We start from the raw sequence: 12,530 nt of genomic DNA, 5'->3' as shown, positions 1-12,530 counted from the left end.
AATTTGCACATCAAATTATCAGTCGTTTCAAACGTCCGCGCCTTCAAAGGAGGAAATTCGAAAATGATCCAAAGGATGTTCGAACAGATCCAGCCACGACCAAGAATGTCCGAGAATAGTTAAAAGAAGCCAACAGATGCCGTTTGAAAGAAACGGAAGTCGGAATCGAACTTGGCGGAACAGGCCACGATTCGGTCGCAGGTTCACGTCAGTAATTGGATGTTTCGGGAATAGATCGGGCCGCGGCAAGAAAAGCGAACTGCAGTGAGGAGAAGCGGACACGTGGTCGGGCAGGAAGAGGAACCGGAGGGGTTGGGGGGGGGTGCATAGAACTCCGGTAGCACCGGTACCAGGTCGCAAAAGCGACTTAATGTCCCCATTTGTCCTGCGGCTCTCCGGAGGCGATTCATCCTCGCCCTTTGTGCGTCCGCGGGACATGGCGTCCCATATAAGCGACACACCGTATCACCTCCGCCCATTCCGGGACGGCCTTTCGTCCTGGAAACTGTAACTCGGAAGAAATTAACCGACTGGACGCGCCGCGCTTTTTCGCAGCCGCCTGATTTATTTGCGCGCGTAACAGGAACGTTTACGGGCCCTGTCGGTCCCCCTGGACCGATCCTCGACGCTAAACCTACCGAGGTCTAAGAGCGACTAACAAGCGTTGCCTTATAACTGCAGGATAGAATTTATTTAAATTTCTCGCTATTTTTATAATAGCGAGACTATAATACCTGAATAAAAAAATATATTCAACCATTTAGACCTTCTAAAATAACCTCGAGCATTCCCTATATATAGAAGTGTAATACTTAATTAAAAAATATATGGAGATAGTTATTCGGTTGCCCGTCGAGCGAAATGCAAAATAATAAACGAAGAATTATGAAAAACGGAGTCAGAAAGTTTTGGAAACGAGGTAGAAGGTTCTGGGGCGTCCTCGGAAAGAACGTCTAGGGTCTGGGAAGATTTCTCCAAGCTCGAGGACAATTGAAAAGGTCGACCGGCCGGTGGGACGCGGGACAATTTCAATGGCGACATAATTACATTATTTGTTTACCCGTGAGCGGCACCTGTCGCTTTAATGGCGACAGTGGACGTGTCTATTATGCGCGTGGATACGCGTATAAGTCTCGGCGGCGCGGCGCGGCGAACACGCGAATCGCTCGTCAGAAGGATTAGGTCACTAATCTGCCGTTAAGACTCGACGCTCATTAGCCGGGGAGACAAATCATTAAGAGCCTGGCGGCGGTTCGAGGGCCCGTTAGGCACCGCGCCAACCTGTCGACAGTCGATAATCGTCCTTAAGCTAATATCCTTAATAACTTTATCGTGCATTCGGTCCCTTGACAGGAGGGTCCTATCACCGGGCCGGGTCTAACCGATCCGGAAACACATTTTATCTAGCGATCGCCTGGAACGAGCCGCGCGATCCTTGTTGATCTTGTCCCGATCTTCGTTGACGTCCGCGAGTCCTGATCAGCGTCCCTAATTTGGTCCAGCGACGCGAACGGATCCTGATCCGAAGACCATCGGGATCAGCGAGAAAACGAAGAAGAGAGGTCTTCTAATCCTAATTGGTCCTATTCGAGAGCCCGGTTTATCGTGCGATCGTCTGATAATAAGTTCCTCGTGATTTTAACTCCTGAACGAGATCGAGTCGGAGGGCGCGAAAGGATCCAGAGATCCTCTCGATCGAAAGTGAAGCGGAGTGGAGAGTCCCTCGGCCTTAACCAGGGCGACGAAAGCGAACGGTACGTATTAATCTCCTCCGTTACAATGCACCGAGGTCCGATCTCGCCTCATTCTTCTTCGGCTAGCTCCTCATCGCTCTCCGAACCGAGCCGTGACCAATCCGGAATAAATATTGCCGATTATTAACAGCGGACGAACAGACGGAGGAGAGACGGAGCAGGCGAGACGGTACGTGTCTTCGTGAGATGGTTGAGACGTTAAGTGGGCCCATTAGCTACGTTCCTAGGTGGACCGTGCCCAGATGATGGCATTCCTTCGCGCTCCACGATCCCCTTCTTCCTCCCTCTTGCCCGATGGGTTTCTCTCACGCTGCCACGTGTACCTGCCTCGAGGAATCCGCGTCGACTCTTTCGACAAATTTATTACCCCGACAACTGTACCTCGTCCGCGGAACATTCGACGACAGCTAATACCTCCACCGAGAATCTATAGGGTACTGGAGCCGGTTACCACGGGCTGACCAATTACTGCGCCTTTGGCTTGTTTCCGGGCATAATTAACTGCATATTTATCGAGTAAGGTATTTAAAATTCTTTTCTTCTCTTTTCTTTTGATTATTTTTTAATAAAGAAAAAAATATATATGTATATGATACGTCTTTAGTATTATTATATTTTATTTTATATTATTATATTTGTTTATTAAACGGACGATATAACCTTTAGATTTCAGAATATAATATATTATAGAATATAATATAGTGGTTTAATTAAAAAAGTACCCTAATATAATGCTGAAACCGGTTCCATTATCCTAGCTTCGGAAACCCTCTGATTTGTCGAAACAATACCGATGTTCTCGTCATGCTTTGGGGTTGCAACTTGCTAGAGAAATTGCCTAATCGATCCACCATCTTGCAGACATTATCCGGAGCGTTCCTCATCCTTCCACGAAGGGTCTATTCAAACAGATCGAGTCTATAGCCCAAAATCTCTTCGAGCTCCAAAATAATGATAATAAAATAGAAGTGCCTGCTTTGCAGCAGGAGTTAAAAAATGTCTTGATATTTTAAATTAATTCCGACATCCTAGTCACACTTTCGTCGCTCTAACCAGCTAGAAATATTGCTGATTTCTTCAAGGGTGGCTAATCCTTCCAGTAGAAGTCGATTCTATTAAATCGAGCTCAGCGGAGCCGCTTCGATCTCCGAAGCAACCGATAAAACGTAGACACGAAAACTGTCAAACCCCGACCAAAGCACTGTCAAGACCCCGATTTCCGCAACAAAATATTTGCCGGCAGAATCGCGGCGGATCGATGCGTGGGACCCGCCAGACAGACCGTCGTTGGACGATTAATTACCCGATCGCTAATCACAGTCGAACAGGGTCGCGTCCGCATAGGCAAGCCCTATTCATCGTCGCGATCGATCATTCATAAACCCCGGTCCGTCAGGCTGTAGGGTGTCAAAGGGATAAAGTCGTCATCGTGGATCAACCGGCGAGGAATTCGCTGACTCGTGGCCCGGAGGTCACCGCCGCGGCTCGCCAAGGTGACATCTTCATCGCTCCGCTCCCTCCTCCGTTCCGGCTTCGAGTCCCAAAGAAGAAGAAGAACTTCTCTCCTGTCCCTGGCCGCCCTTCGCGCCGGAGGAATGACTATGCCGACACGTCTCTCTCGGGACCGCGCTGTGCTGTGTGCCGGGGCCCTTGGCTCTTCGGGGTCCCTTTGTCGGCCGATCACGGGACACCTGGACACCGGGCCACGGTTATCTGCCTCCTCTGCGGGCCGTTCGAGGTCATCGAAAGGGTATCCGAGATCTTGAGCCGAGGGGAGACCCGGGGGAGACCACGGGCCAGTTAACACCGCGGTGTCACTCTTTGCTGGACGTGTTTGGCCGATGCTTTAGGGCCAGTTAACACCGATGGCGGCGCTTCTGTGATGTCTGCCCGTTCCTCTCTTATCGATTTCCTCCGTGATTCGTGCACCCGCTGCCAAAATGTCTCGAACTTCGCCGATAGATCTGCATCGTAGCTCCTCAGACTGGTTATCGACTCCCTTTGGTCCATGTTCTAGAGCGTAACCTTGACAACATCATGCCCTGGGTTAACCCTTCAGGTTCAGTTAACGTCAGGTTCGAGGTAGAATTTTCTAATACATTGATATTAATTGCATCACTGCGGTACGATGCGATCTTCCATTACACGTAAAGACGTAATAATTAATATAAAAATATAAAAGAAAGCACAAATTTATATTACACAGAATCCGATAAAAGTGACTCGAGTAAGATGATACTTAGAAAAGTTATACGTCCCTAATGTACAGTTTAAGTCACGTAGAAACGAATGGAATTAAAATCTCGTACTTAGGCTCGATCAGAGCTAGCAGTTGAACGAATTGGATTCGGACGAAAACGATTATGAAATTCGTGGCCGTAGAACTCGGCGTGGAGCAAAATTGAACGAGGTGGCGAAGCGCGGAGGTCAGGCCAGGGGTGCAGAAATGAAAATCGCGGCTCGGAAACGATCCCAGACGAGGATCGCGCGTGTACCGTGTGCACGTGCACGCGTCTGCTTATTTTCGGGGCTCCTCGGCAGATTAAATTTACACATAGTAGCGCCGTGAAACAATGCCGGGACCGTTTGCACGCTCCTGCAAATATTTGAGTGGCGGTGTTTGCCTTCTATTCGCGGTAGCCAAGGGCTCGAGCCTCCGTGTGTACACCGATCCCCCAGCGCGCACTCTTCCTGATCGATGTTTGCCCCGGCCACTTCGCTTTAATTGCTCGCGAATCGCGGCGTAATGACTGCCGAACGAGCTGGGGCGGCGTGTCGAGACGCTACGCGTGTGTCCGCCCTCTCCCGTCGATTCGAATCCAATGCGTCCTCCTCTGTTCCATACTTAAAAACTTATGAAATCGCGGATCCCTATCCTTGAACGATCTTCGTGCCTGGGGGGACGAGGCTAAGGGTAGGTGACCCGTAGGAGAATGTTGAAAACGAAGGATTTTTTAGGTTTCTGTTAGTCTTGAAATTGTGTGATGATAGTTAGTAATTGGAGGATTTGAGGTGTTGAGTTGTAACGTGAGAAAGTCTGTTTGGTAGCAAGTGTAAAGCTGTTCGTACTAGTTTTATACTTAGCACTTGAATTTGGTCGAAAGTAGGACTTGAGTATACTAGAATGTACTACCTGTTCATGGACATAGTATCTGAACGTGGATCTGGAACTTCAATATAAATCTAGAACTTGGACATGAACCTATTACATAGTGCATGAACTTAAAATCTGAACATGAATCTAGAAAATCCGAATATGAACCCGGAAAATCTGAATGTGAACCTGGAAAATCCTAACATGAACCCGGAAAATCTGAACATCAACCCGGAAAATCCGAATGTGAACCCGGAAAATCTGAACATGAACCCGGAAAATCCGAGCATGAACCCGGAAAATCTGAGAATCATCCTCAAACCTGTAAAAGATACTGAAACCAGAACGCGAACCTAGAATGATCGTCGTACGAAGGAGAACAGTTGTAGCCGCGTTCGCATCTTCGACGCCGCTGTTTAAAAAGCTAGTAGATTCGCGACACAGTGGATTTATACGTGGACGGCGACGAAAAGTAAAAAGGGACGTGGACTCGTAGGATAGAGGACGTACCGGAAAGAAGCGAGAACGGGAAAGGGTAAAAAGTCGCGACGAGTGGGATTAGCAGAAAATAGAGGAGAAATGATGGATCGATAGCGATAAAAACGCGGCGACGAGTAACGTGGTCAGTTATTAATGTAGCCCGACGATGTCACGGCCGATCGAGAGATCGACGGAGGTCGGGACCGAGGGAGGAGGGAAAACCGGAGTAAAAACGTGGCTGGCAGAGCGGTTTGGAGATGAGGTCGCTCGCCGGAAGTTCCGTCGCACCGGAATTCATAAAAACTAGCGGCGCGGACCAACGTTCGCGGACGTTTCTCTCTTTCCCTCTGGTTATTCTCTCTCTCTCTCCCTCTCCCTCGGGAGACTAGGGGTTGGGGTAGTACGGTGAAAAGCGTCACCAAAAAGCAGGAGGAACACCACGGAGGCGAGGAAACGTTGGTCGTCGACGATCCTCCGCTTCCAGGACCAGGATTTCATTTTAGAGTCCCGGAAAAAGCTAATTTTTGCTCGGCTGCGACAGAACCTGGATCGGAATTTTTGCTTCCGACAAAATTTCATTCTTTCCGCGAAACCTACTGTGAAAGAGGACGCTCTCGAGCGCCAGTCTTCGGTCCTCTAATTTCCTTTGCGCTCCGATACAATACAATTCGAGACTGTTGCCTCTCTCGTAGCTCCGCGGCCGGATGCGGACAGATTTTCTTACAGAGTTTCCACGGGTTTTTCGCCGGCAGATTTTTATTTCCCGGAGAATCTCCCGCGATGAAATCTCGATTTAGTCGCCGGGGCCTGCCCTCCATCCGGCTCGCTCGAGGGGAGATGTAAATTTCTGCGATCGATCGGTCGTCGTCTCGTCAGGGTCAGAGGCGCGAGCTCGACCGCCGGCCAGGCCAGTAAATAAAAGTCCAGAGTTAATTTTTTTCGAACAATGGACCGGACTGTTGTGGTCGCCGGAGGAGGGTAGACACCCCCACGCGTTTTTTTACATCGGACGGTCCCACCCAACTGGACGCAATCCCGTGTCCCCGTGTAAATCGAAAGCTAATGGGATTCGGAGACCAATCTACTACGGAAAAAGTCGCCGGGAAACCCTGCTCACCGCGAATCTCCCTACCCCGAAAATCAATGATCTCGTCGATCCTCCGAGATCCACTCGCAATTTTTAGATTTTCGTTCCAGATTCGGATAAATAAAAGTAAACGCCAAGAATGTCTAATCTTTTCTTCTCATTCCAAGTACATAACAAAATTAAAGAATATAAAAGTATCTCATCAAAGAATAAAAGTACTTTAGTCATTCTCCCTTTAACATTAAGAGAGATTCAAGTCACTCAGTCCGGCCTCAAAAAATTCATTGCGTTTCATACAACAGTTCGAACACTTTTCGCCAGGAAACATAGCGAAAGTAGAATGTCGAAGAATAAAGATCATACTCGTGTTGATTCGCTGGACAGGTCACCGCGCCGCAACGACAGAAGTTTCGTTCAGGGTCAGTGTATCGATTCTGTTTCGCGGAAAGTTCGGGATTCGAGAGCCGATCCGGCAAATTGGAGCGCGCGAGAATCCTGGGAGGATTTCGAGCCGGCTCTAATTAACGCGTTCGCGTAATCAAAGACGGGGAAAAACGAATAAGATCCAGAGGCCGGGCCGAAAACGTCGGTGAAGTGGCGGCGCGCGGCGGCGCGGAGGCCGTCGTCATCAAGACGCGCAGCGTTGCCAAGGATCCCGTAATTAGGGGAAGCTGATTTTTCATTTGTCGGGTATCATTGAGGTTCTGCTCATTAGCCGTCGGCGTCGACGGCGGCGTCGGCGTCGACGGCGTCGGTGCGCGCCGCCGTGCTCTCGCGCCAGCCGAGCATCCGCGGCTGGAGGATGCCTCTGGTTGGCTAGCCTTGCCCCGGTCTGGTTGGTCTCTGGGCTGGCTGATAAAGGCGCATCCTCCTCTCTTCCGCTCTCCTTTTCCCTCGTCTTCTCAGACTACCGTCTCGTCTCTCGTCTCTTGCTTTTATCTCCTCCCTCCCGCGTCCTCCTCCTCCTCCTCCTCATCCGCGCCTCATCCTTCTTCGTCTCTCCCGATTCTCTTTCCGGCACGAGCCCGAGGTCTCTTCGATTTCTCCGCGCTTCGATCCCACCTCGAAACACTGTCCGATTCGTAGGCTAACGATTATCTACACACCTGCAGCATCCGCGTCATTCGTGTACGCGAAACGCTAACGAAGACGTACACCCCCCCGTCCATAAGTGTACGCTTCCTTGATTAAACCTTTCAGCGCCGAACAACAATATATCGTTGCTGGCTGCACTCGAGAAAATGCTGTTTTCATGTTTTTAGAATTGGATATACATATTTATTATTTTCGAATTGCAGTAAATTCTCCGTAATTGACGCTCAGATTGCTCACGAAAGTGGACAATTTGAGAAAAGATACATAATAATTTTAGCCCCGATTATTATAAATTGGTTCTAATAACCAACGAGTTGTAATCATGAATCACTAATCGAATGATTTTTCGTCCAGCTCGGCTCGAATATAGCATTAAGATCTCGTTATCGATTGATACGATAAATCATGTTACGCATCGTTTTAGATTGAATTGTTCAAATGTGAGACATTTTTTACGGAGGTTCGATCGATCGAGGATCTATTGCAGCAACGTCTGCGAGTGCGATTAACCTCGAGTCCGAGGAAAAATGTCACGAGGTTAAAAAAAAAGCCTCTGCGATCCTCCGATATAAAGGATCAACGATCGTGGACCAAGGATCGAGAGAGGCTCGGTTCTCGTGGCACTTTCACCGGCAAGGAAATTCGAGAGACCCGAGCTAATAAATTAGCAGCGACGCGACGACGCGGCTGTCATTCCCGAATCAATCCCACCGGATAGTAGTTTCGGCGCGTGGGCGTGAAACGATCCGCGCGCGGGCGGCGTTAAGTAACGAAGCCGGCTCATTACTTCTTCTCGCGTGACGTCCGCGCGCCGCGCCGCTCCGGGACGAGTAAATGAAAGGCGACGAGGAGAAAAGGAGTTTCTGCCGTGGCTCGCTCGTCTCGTTACGGCCATCCGTCATTTTCACGCCTCGACGAAGATCTATAACAACAGGCTCGAACGGGGCCCTGGCCTGCGCTCGAGGAATTCTCGAAACCTAAGCGACGCGACGCTTGAAAATTCGCCTGCGTTCGATCGTTCCCTATCACAATGAATTCCTTCCTGTCGGTAGTGATCGTGAAGCTTGATACACGGTGTTCAGGTAAGACGGGGATTCTACTGTCCTCGGGTGCTCGGCAATTGGCAATGAACGTCGTTGGTCCCAAAAATCCATTGGCCGATTGGCGTTGTTATGCTGTATCAATTTATTCGCGAGTAGACTGCGGATCTTCGCGCGTTTATGGCGCGTGCTGGTTTGTAAAATGCAAGTATATGTGCATAGGTTTTCATTCATTTATTTATTAAGCCTTTGTGGCCAGGCGAGGACTCTGAGGCATCATTAAAAATTGTCTCGTCACGTTTCAAGATAATTTTATTCGTATTTGAAAAAACTGTTGAAAGTGTTGCTGGTGCATATGTCACAGAATTCAATTTTATATGTGTAAAATGCACTGGGTTCTGTAACATAGAAATACTGCAGGTCGGAAAAACTATTTTGGGTTTTGAGTTGACACTATATGCACCGGAAGCCTATTAATTAAATTATTGTGCTCAATCATCGTGCTGTACGAATAGGAAACTTAAAATTCCTTTGTTATACGATAATTCCATACGAAGTGATCAGATTGCGTTACAAGGGGTGACTTGTTGGTGCACGACTGAAATTGCTATTTACATCGAACAGTTCATTAAAAAGTTTTTCAATGTGAAGTATAGAGTTTGAAGAATTATAAAATATCATCGTCGATAGATAAATTGTTCAAATGGCTCCGAGTGAGAAGGGCTAACTCAGTACTTTTTACAGAGACAAAGAATTTCTCGAATAATAGAACAGACACTCGGTTACAGTGCCAGATTTAATTTTTCTTCATTTACACAGTAAATCATTTTGCATACCGGTTGCCTCGAATTTAGCTGATTATATATAAAACATATTTAATTATATGTTAAAATTAACGAACAATCGGGAAGAATAAACTGTTCGTTGCCAAGTGCCGAGCCGCCGATGGCAGTCCGATCCCGGGCAGGAACCTCGGCGTTCCGAAGCGTAGATTAAGGAACCATGTTTTTTATTGATACCACTAATCCGACACCAGATATCAGTCTCACGGTCACGCTGACTATCCGAAAGGATTCGACTGATCGCTCAGACGTGTCGTGGTGTGTGTTTCAGGGACTGGAACGCGACGGGCAACGTGCGCGTACAAGAGTCCTGGCCGACGTGAGCGTCCTTCGGCACGGCGAACTCGAACCTCTTCAGCACCGAAGGATCAGGCTCCTTGATTGTGTCGCGCCTGACGGTGAGTCCTTTCTCTTCTTCACGCCGCGCCGCGCCGAGTCGGGCCGGGCCGGGCCGGGCCGCCTAGATCGACCGACCCGTTCCCTCGGCTCGATCGGGATTATTTCGTAATCGAGCGAGACGGGATCGACGGGCCTGTCCTCGCTACGCGATCTCCGGATAATTAATAGCACATTGTCTCGGCCGCTACAATGTGCCGCGCGGCTCTGCTGGATTCTTCGGCAATTATAATTATACGGGACTGCAAATTCTAGGACCTTGTCTTATCGCGAATTGAATCGGCGATTCGTTAGACCTTAAGATTCGTTCCCGATTCGAGGTACAACCCTCGGTTATACCGGCGTGTACGTTCGGGTAATCGTCGCTCGGGTCGTGGATTAACACTGAATTTACTGATACGGTTCGTCTTTGACCGGTCCGTCGCATTTTCTATTTCGAGATTGTTGGTTAGACCAGCGTTTGCAGGAAGTTATTGAATCAACATTTCAGCTCGAGCATACATTGTAATATTCTGTTAATTTTTACGTTTAGCGTTAAGGCATTACCGATTCTCCGAATCTGTTTCGTTCCCCAGATGGATCGTCTTAGATCATGCTACTTAATTTAATCGCTGCCATAATTCTTGCCTGATCTTCAAGTGTCCACTTGAATCGCCGCTTCTTTCACTTTAGCGTTCCTCGCGAATAGACTGGAATCGATTTTATGCAAGTCGCTGTATAAAATTACAACTCGCCAGCGGCGATATCATCCTCGCTGTTTTGCAAGGCGGCGCGCGGCAGTTAATAAAACATTGCAACAACCGTCGCCGAAAGAGAGAAATCAATTAAACTTGTGTCGGAGAGAGAGAGAGAGAGAGAGAGCTGGACACGAACGAAGCAGTGGCTTTAAAGATTGCAGCCCCGCGAAGCTAATTTAATAATCCGGGATTAGAGCGGCGAGAGCGACGATTTCGCTCGTCACCGATATTGGACCGATCGACGCGCGATGTTTATAGCTCGCGTCACCCGCAGACCCGCCATTAGCGAAAGTTAATTAGAAATCGGAGGTGGCCGACGGGTTCAGAGGGAACGAACGCGCTGTAGCAGTTCGATTAGATTCGTGTCGTGTAATTGGATCGCCGGGACCGCTGACTTCCCCGACGCGAATTCCAACGAGATCGACCGGGTTTGTTTCTAAACGTTTCGGTTTCTCTCATTTTTTTCACCCTCTCCACCCTCTTTCCCGGCGGACAGGAGGGGGGCAAGTTAGAGCGATCGAGAAAGCAATTACACGCGAGTTAATTGATTCGTGGTAGCAATCCCGAAACCGGCCTCTCGCACCGTGACACCGTCGCGATCACGGGGGCCGATCGAAGATCCGATCGATACGAGGATCTCTCTCATGGCGTGACCGATTCCTCCGCTCGGATTTAAACCGTCGATCGACCGTTTTGCCCCAGTTTCGGCTGACAGCACGATCTCCGCGCAGGCTGTTCCGCTCGGGCAGGCTCCGCGATCGATAGACTCGATCGGTCAGGCCAAATCAGCGGACTCGTACTTTGTCGCTGGCCTTTGATTCGTCGCAAACATCGAGGGGGGAAAAGAGCGTTCGATTCTTCGGTTGAGCTGCGACAAAATTCTCCTTTCGGACGACCTGTTCGTTTGTTTGATTTTATCCTTCGGCCGTCTTCCAACGTTCTCGTTTCTTCGACCATGGCCTCTTCGTTCCTTCCAGCGATTTTTACGAAATACTGGGTCAAGATTCCGACACTCGAAACATATAAATACTTGTGAAAATATTATGGAAGTTCCTCGTCCAATTTGCCGAATTATGATGCCTGCACGCCATTGTCGTGGCTGATGGAACGATCGACAGGTTGAAGCGGGTTGCTTTTCTCGAAATTCTGGGAAATCGACCATTGTCAGACAGAGCAATAATTCTTATGCTTCATTGTTCTACAATAATTCTATTTAATAAGATCTTTATAATAAAAAGATAGGCTATTTTCTTTACGAAAATCAGAAGAATTCGTTAACCATTGTTAGACAAACTAGCAATTATTACCCTTCGTTATCCTGTAATAATTCTCTTTAACAAGATCTCAACAACTGAAAAATCGACAGACAGAACTAGAATGTTTCTCCAGAAAATTCAGTGAAACGCATCGACCATTGTCAGATAGCAATCTTCATGGAAAATCGTTGCCCAGCCCGAATTAAAAATTAAAATATCAGAAGGCATAGCGGTGACGCTGGTGTACGAAAGGGGAGGAGGTGTCATCCTGGATTTTTTCGAAAGGGAAAGCTCGGAGGGTGGGTCGAGAATGCGCCTCGTCATTCCTCGTATCCCCGTTGGATACCGCAGGAACCTTGGAACGAGCCTGCCGAGCATAGAAGACAGCTATGAAATTGCTGACGGTTGCTCCTCCCGTTTCATCCCTTCGTCCTCCGAAATATCGTGGAGCATCTGACAGAAAAATTCTTAACGAAATACCCGCGAAATTGGCAATACTTGCCAATCAATTACCGGGCCCGAACACTGCAATTTGATAAAACCATTGTATTTCAAGTTTCTTTAAGGGTTGAAACCGTAGAGAGTCCGTGACAGTTCGGCCAGAAAAATTCTGCTGCTGTTATTATTGATAATTCTAGCTGTGAATATTTTTGAGGGGTTGAACAATTACTAGGACACATAGATAGGAATATTTCCAAGGATAAATATTAAAAATTGCGGTACTTTTTAATGAGATAGGACCTCCAAAC

At 48.2% G+C, this 12,530-nt stretch overlaps 1 protein-coding gene across 4 annotated transcripts in view; it reads left to right on the top strand.

Annotated features, from left to right (window-relative positions):
• Positions 1-12,530, top strand: part of SoxN (SRY-box transcription factor soxNeuro) — a 149,088-nt gene that overhangs the window by 112,788 nt on the left and 23,770 nt on the right. For 2 of the 4 annotated variants that reach the window (XR_004490725.2, XR_004490724.2), the window contains exon 3: positions 9,664-9,790. The exons of the other annotated variants lie outside the window; for them this stretch is intronic. The gene's annotated coding sequence lies outside the window, so the exon portion shown is untranslated. The remainder of the gene's footprint in view (positions 1-9,663; positions 9,791-12,530) is intronic. 4 annotated transcript variants of the gene reach the window in all.

This window comes from Megalopta genalis, chromosome 4 (assembly GCF_051020955.1).
Source record: "Megalopta genalis isolate 19385.01 chromosome 4, iyMegGena1_principal, whole genome shotgun sequence".
Taxonomy (NCBI): domain Eukaryota; kingdom Metazoa; phylum Arthropoda; class Insecta; order Hymenoptera; family Halictidae; genus Megalopta; species Megalopta genalis.
Note: the sequence above shows the minus strand (reverse complement) of the source record. Positions and strands in the feature narration are given on the sequence as shown.